General features: G+C 37.6%; 1 non-coding gene across 1 annotated transcript; it reads left to right on the top strand.

The window, feature by feature from the left end:
• The first annotated feature begins 798 nt into the window (after positions 1 to 798).
• Positions 799 to 917, top strand: LOC145418196 (5S ribosomal RNA). Its single transcript, XR_013900651.1, has one exon. It is a non-coding gene; the product is annotated as a 5S ribosomal RNA (ribosomal RNA).
• Positions 918 to 7,727: the final 6,810 nt, after the last annotated feature.

Below are 7,727 nucleotides of genomic sequence, written 5' to 3'. Positions count from 1 at the left end.
AATCGTACGTCATAGCTGGAATTATACATTCGTTATATACTTCTCGTTTTATACATACTTGCAAGATACGTTTCATAATGTGTCTATGTTTACCATAAGCCTCCAATCTAATTGTTATATGTCTTTTAATATCGCTATCAGGATCATTCTATGTTTTTAGTATTTGCGCCAAGTAATTGTACTTCTTGACTTCTTCAAGATTTCTTTGCTTATCCTGATGATGCTCTTTGGTGTATGTGGATTAAACATTTGTTTTACTCCTGTTCATCTTTAGCCCTACTTTGAGACTTTCTCTATTCAGGTCATTTAACACTTCTTACAGTGTCTCTGCTGTTTCTTAGATTAGGACAATGTCATCTGCAAATCTTAAATGGTTTAGCTTTTCTCCATCTATGTTTACCCCTTTGTTCTGCCAGTCTAGCTTTCTGAAAATACTTTCTAGGTATGCTGTAAAATATTTTGATGAAATTGTATCTGCTTGACACACATCCTTCCCAATCTTAATTCTTTCAGGGTCTTTATATAATTTAACTATAGCTGTTCCCTGTTTGTATATGTTTTCGAGAAGTTTTACTGTGTTCTTATTTACTCCTTGTTCTCGCAATGAATTTATAATTGCTATGTGCTCCACTGAGTCAAAAGCTTTTTTGTAATCAACAAAACCTAAGCACAGTGGTTTATTATATTCCATAGTTTTCTCAATTAGCTGATACATTGTGTGTAGATGATCAATAGTCATATACCAGCTTCAGAATCCTGCCTGTTTACGAGGTTGGTTTTCTTCCAAATATGTTATTGGCCAATGGCCATACCACGTTCAGTACACCGCTTCCTGTCCGATCAGCGAAGTTAAGCAACGTTGGGTCTGGTTAGTACTTGGATGGGTGACCGCCTGGGAACACCAGATGCTGTTGGCATCCCTACGTGTCAAGTGGGGTTGGTGGAGGATTAGTGCCCCTCCCTGTAAAACAATTAACTCTAAGCCCTTGGCCACCCCGTTTGGGATAATGGCGTCTGGCAATGGATGGATGGGTCTGTAAGGACTTTAGTGAAGAGTTTGTAAATGACTGATACTAAGCTAATGGGTCGATAGTTACTAAGATCTTTTGAGCCGCCTGTTTTATAAACTAAAATAACATTTGCACTACACCATGTTTTGAGAATTTTCTTCATTCTTATGCATTGAGTAAATAAATGAGCAAGCCTGTTTTGTACATCTACTCCTGCATCCAACAGTAAATCTGCTATTATTCAGTCTTCTCCCAGAGCCTCCCCTCTTTTCAAAATATTAAGAGAAATATTTACTTCGTTTGGTGTTATCTCAGGTATTTCACTTGTTTCACCTGAAAAGTTAGCTATTGGTGCTACTGTCTTTGATGCATACAGCTGTTTGTAAAATTCTTCAATTCTCTTCACCCTCTTATCTCTGCATTTAATGACTTCACCAGAACTGTTCTTCATTGATAAATCAATAAATGAATATATATATATATATATATATATATATATATATATATATATATATATATATATATATATATATATATATACATATATAGATATAGATAGATATATATATATATATATCTATATATATCTATATATATAGATATATATATATCTATATATACAGGGTGTAACGCGACGTATGACAAAAACTTACACCAATGATCTATCATGTAATTTTGAGTATATTTTGTTCTATAAACATATGCTTTCTGTGACCCCAGTTTAGGACCCAGCATTCGGCTGTTTTGTGTAAAAGCTTCGTGCCTTGCATATGCCAGTGGGTGAGAGCTTCGCAGGGCGACGGGAGAGGAGTATTATTAGCTTATACTGTACTGTACATGAATATCCCATATCCTATCAGTACACACGAGTTTTAAGAAGAAATTTTACGTAGTCTATTGATTCTTTAACATTAAGTCATGCATTCATGCAATTCTTTTGCACGAATCGACTGTAATAAATGATTAAATTCAAATTTTACGGCTTGCAAGGGAGTAGGGAGGGAGGGAGGACAGGTTGGTGTGTTGTTGCTAGTTCGTAATATTCGATTTCTAGGATGATGCTACCAGCATTATCATAACACCCACAGCACATTCAGTGAAAGAACATTACTGTACTGGGTGACTAGCATCACTTTAAGTCAGGAGTAATATTATTATTCATTACAATTTTTTTTGCTGCAAGTAAACGTGGCACCATTTTTTTCATATAATGTTGACGCGAGAACAGTGATACAGGATTGCCAATGTGACGGCTGTGCAGCTAGACCTATTTTTTGCTTCTACTTGCGGCACTAACATCTGGCAACATGATATCTAGCTACATTCTGGATATTTTTGCCATTTTGAGGTGCTATTCTAGAGATTTTATCGTATTTTCTAGCAATGTTTTGCAGTGTTTATTATCTAGCGACATACTAGCAAGTTTTCTGGACTAAATTAGCGAGATTGATGATAAGGGCTTGGCAACCCTGCGTCCACTGTCATTTTTGAACGGGAACATTTGCAGGGGAGGACACACTGCAAATACTGTTCTCCGCGTTCTGTTGTTCACCGGGTTCAGCTTCACATGTTCATGAAACAGCATGCCACGTACGTACAGCAATGAAGAATATGCAGATATCGTGTATTTATTTTATGGATTCTGAGATGGTAATGCCAGTGCTCCAGAGAGGAATACAGGTGAAGTTACCCAAGGGCGCCACGTTTACTTGCAGCAGAATAATTGTGATAAATAAAATTCTTCCTGACTTAAAGTGAGGCTAATCTCCCTTAGGAATAACGTTTTTTCACTGAATGAGCTGTGGGTGTTATGATAATGCTGGTAGCATCATCCTACAAACCAAATATTACGAACTGGCAACAACACACCAGCCTGTCCTCCCTCCTTTCCTACTCCCTTGCAAGACATAAAATTTGAATTTAATCCTTAATTACAGTCGATTTGTGCAAAAGAATTGCATGAATGCATGACGATGTTAAAGAATCAAATGACTACGTAAAGTTTCATTTTAAAACTCGCGTGTACTGATAGGATATGGGATATTCATGTACAGTACAGTATAAGCTAATAATACTCGTCTCCCGTCGCCCTGCGAAGCTCTCACCGAATGGCACATGCAAGGCACGAAGCTTTTACACAAAACAGCTGAATGCTGGGTACTAAACTGGGGTCGCAGAGAGCATATGTTTATAGAACAAAATATACTCAAAATTACATGATAGATCATTGGTGTAAGTTTTTGTCATACGTCGCATTACACCCTGTATATATATATATATATATATATATATATATATATACCCTCTCGGGCAAACAAATGTGAATCACATTCCAAGTGGTTTGGTAGGAAGAAGCACAGACACGTGAATCGCGTTCCTAAGCACACACACACACACACACACACACACACAAAATACTCGCCAAAAATTAAGTTTTCAGCGGATTTGCATCAAACTTTGGTGTGTTCTAGCGGGCGCATGTCTCTCCCGAGGTAAGATATTGGCAACAATGTGACTGCTCTGATGAGACAATGCATTGCAGAAAAACCTCAGTATCTCGCGACAAGGCGGGCTGAAGGGTTGCACAGCTGTCAGTCATCCCTTTAAACCCGCCATTTCCCCCCCTCCCACCTGAGGCAGAAGCCATTATTGAAATATGTGATTGTACAGTGTTTTTGAATATATTGGGAAGTGATTGTGTCTATGGAACATAGATATATTGCTTGTAAAGCATTGGGGCTCATTATCAGCCGTTAGGCCTAGAGGCAGAGGTCTGGTTTGTAATAACAGGGTTTCCACTCTCCTTCACCCTGCCCATAAATAATGAGTATTTTACCTTTTCATAGTGACGCCAATACTTATATTTGTGAAACATATAGTGCCTGGATTGGTGAAATAACTGACCTGCCATAGCAGGCATTATGTACACCATAGAGATATGCAACAGTCGCTAAGGAAACAGATGGTCATGTACGCTATGGAGTCAGGAAGGGAATAATAGAGGTGGTTGGGATGGAATCATGTAATAGTGTTTTATATTGTGTAGTGTGAAACATACGTATAAAGTAGTGCAGCGAGTGTTCATCGAGAAATATTGCATGCACTGACTGACTTAGCTCAAACATAGCGCAAGTATCAGAGACAACAAATATGCCACACAATCACAGACTTCAGTGAAAAGGTATTGTAACAATCTCAGACAGTGCTATATTGCGTATGGTTTAGTGTGAAACATACGTATAAAATAGTGCAGCGAGTGTTCACCGAGAAATATTGCATACAATGACTAACTTAGCGAAAACATAGCGCAAGTATCAGAGATAAGAAATATGCCACAGTCACATATATATTATACGTATGTCATGCAGTGAATGTTCATGGAGAAATCTACTGTGTGCATCGCATGTGTTTTAGGCAAATGTATTGCAAGGACAGAAGAAAATATGCCATAGCCACAGACACACACACACACACACACACACACACACACACACACACACACACACACACACACACACACTCACCCACACTCACACACTACATAACTCCTATCTTCCAGCAACATTTCAAGTTCCTGCCAGCATCTCAACACCTCTGGAGGAAGTGAGTTCTCCGTATTTTGTTGATTTGTATATTGACCTATTTCTATAGTTTTTGTATTTTTCACACAAATAAGTATTGTTTTTTTACCTACACACTTATGAGATGGAAAGTTCACCTTCAGTATCAGAAGCAAAGACTAGTGGTCATGTCGAGTTTCTGAGAGCACTATCAAAAACCTGATGATATTTTACGTGTGTACTTTGAGTAAAAAAAGAAACTAATAAAACCTAACAAGCAAAAATATGTAGGTGTGGGTGAGGCAGGGAAAGATTGTTTTTATCTCGCCTGCAGGCGAGGAGGAGTATTCTTTGTTTGTCGTCCAATTACTCCAAAACTATTGTCTCTATCGATATCCCGTAAGAACCATGATAATGATTAGTGAATTCTACGTATGTTCAGGACATAATAATATAATATCTCTGATGAAATGGCGGGAATATAATGATTATTGTGCGAGCATGACGAAAGTGCAGCACGGCTGTGAGTACTCAGTAGTTTTTTGCGATTTACTCAGAAACTATGAGGCGTATCAAGACTTTCAGGTACTCATGAGAAGGATCGTGAAATTCTGCACAATATTATGCAATAAAAACATAAGGTGTGTGAGAAAAAATTTTCAGAAAAGCTCCCTGATTTTTAAAAAATGGCTTTCAGTTTTTTGCTATTTTTCTCGAAAATACAACTCATATCACAACCAGACTTTCTCATTAGAAAGCTGATGAAATTCTCTATCAAAACTTCTAATAAAATTTTTCTGTATGATGGTAAACATTCGAATGGTGATGTTGGGAAGTGAAATTGATGTTGCAAGATGTTTATTCAGGCCCACCTAATGTAGTTTTATTCGTGTTTTCCTTTTTTTGTTTTTTTGTGCTTATCAGCTAGAACAAACATCGGCGAATAAGGAAATATAGGTTTCATGGCAGTATATTGATGTTTGGATGGCGAAAATAAGGCGACAATACGTTTTTTTGCGGATAAAATTGTGCCCCGGAAAAGTTACTGAAACTTATCGTGTGCGAGAGGGTGTGTGTGTATATATATATATATATCTATATCTATCTATATATATATCTATATATATATATATATATATATATATAGATAGATAGATAGATATATATATTATCTCTCTCTCTCTCTAACCAGACGCAGAGAGACCGTACTTCTCTCTCTCTCTCTCTCTCCACCAAAACGTCCACGAAGTTCTAATTAACCTTCCATATTTTTATCATAAAGGATGACAGGGAGCCTCAGGTCCCAAGGCAACAATGTAAAAATCTGGTTGGGGCTCCTTCACCCTTTCAGTCCGAGTATGTCATTTTATTCTGTTTTTACTTACTCTAGATGATTTCGTTGATTTCAGGGATAAACGCGTAACAAAGGAGGATGGAGAGGGAAAGAGAAATGGGAAAGATGAGCAGATGAAGAGAGAGAACGTTGATGAGGAAGAGAAAGAAGTAACTGAAGACCAAAAGCAGAGAGTGGAACAAGAAGGATATGGGTATGAAATGGAAGAAGGAGGGTTAAGTATGTGAAAGGGAAACGACGAAAAAATAGTATGTAAGGAGCAGAAGACAGAAAGAAGGCGAGGAAGAATGGAGACAAAGAAAATGAGACGATGAGGTGGGAAGCAGATGACGGAAAGTGAGCGAAATGGAAAAGGAAGAGATTACAGATCGGAATGTAAAGGCAGAGGAAAGAAAATTAATATATTGCAGGCATTCAGTAAAGAAATACAACTGTGACAGACGTCACTGATATTTGAGTTAGGTTTGCCTTGAGAAACTCTGCCAAACGAGATAGAAAGGGATGTCGGCAGGAAAATAATGTAAATTCATAAATCTGTTCTGTAATCTGCTTTATGAAGCAAGATAATATGTACCTACTTTAAATATTATTGCTAAGGTAGATGTTCAGTTTCTTCCTGTGCATTCTGGGAAAGCATGAAAACTGCCTAACCAGTTTTGTGATATTATGTTGCCTTGAAAGAATTACAAAATAATATTACCGCATCATGACAGAAGCCGGTATCCCGATGTAAAGGCCACATAATAGCAACTTTGGCATATGTGAAGGGGTGATATTCCAGGATACACACAGAGAGTAGTGATGATGGTGATTGTGGTGGTGGTGGTTGCTAGCAATATGTACTAAGATACGAAAGCTCTATCTGACCACCTTCCTCTGTTTTGTATCCTTTATAAGTGTGGGAGACTAATCCCCTTGAAGACAATGGTGGAAATTTTTTTATGGTGCGAAATTTTACCAAGGAACCAGACAAACTGACCTGAGGAGTTTCGTTGCAACCCATGTCACGTTTCTCCGTTTCTTATTTTTTGTCTGTGTTTTAGAGGGCTGCTGACCCACCCATGAATCATTTGGGCGGGGTTCATGCCCCCCAAATGTTGCATTCCAGATGACAGTCTGTTGTTCGACATGTGCTGAGGAATTAAAGCCATATCTGTCTTCCTTTCACTAGCTATTTCTGAGAATTTTCAGTTTGTTGAGGGGGGACTGATCCCGCCTAAAACTCATAATTAGAAAACTCTTGTAGAGGAAGACCTTCGGTGTAACCAGACGAACTTTCCTGGAAAGTTTCATTCATATCCATCAGAATAGCCTAGGATGAGTCGAAGCACACACACACACACACACACACAGGCTGAAGGCTGAATCTTGAGCAACTGTATATCACAAGTTGCCGATAAGCAACTGACCTATCCCACTGGCCTATAATGCTGCATCTTCAGTCAAACTATTTGAATGTATTCCTCAGTGCAGTCAATCATTTAATCACAGTTATTTAGAGTATTTTATCTCTTTTTTTGCAGGACATTTTTCATTCTTGCTAAATGTGAATGATGCTTGTTCTTCTCATAGGAAATTTCCTGGAGTGAAATGGTTGGTGGAGGCTATTACGTAACCCCTCTAGTTAAAAAAGAAAAAAAGAAAAAAATACAAGCCTGAATAAAGCTACTTTGAATTTACAACAACAGCAACAACATAATAACAATAAAAATAATAATAATAATAATGATAATAATAATAATAATAATAATAATGCTGTTTCTTACACACAGTATATTTTCTAATCAAGAAATTTGAATACCT

The sequence above is a fragment of the Coenobita brevimanus genome, chromosome 112 (genome assembly GCF_032717465.1).
Source record: "Coenobita brevimanus isolate Jiangsu-jjx chromosome 112, ASM3271746v2, whole genome shotgun sequence".
NCBI classification, from domain to species: Eukaryota; Metazoa; Arthropoda; class Malacostraca; order Decapoda; family Coenobitidae; genus Coenobita; species Coenobita brevimanus.
Note: the sequence above shows the minus strand (reverse complement) of the source record. Positions and strands in the feature narration are given on the sequence as shown.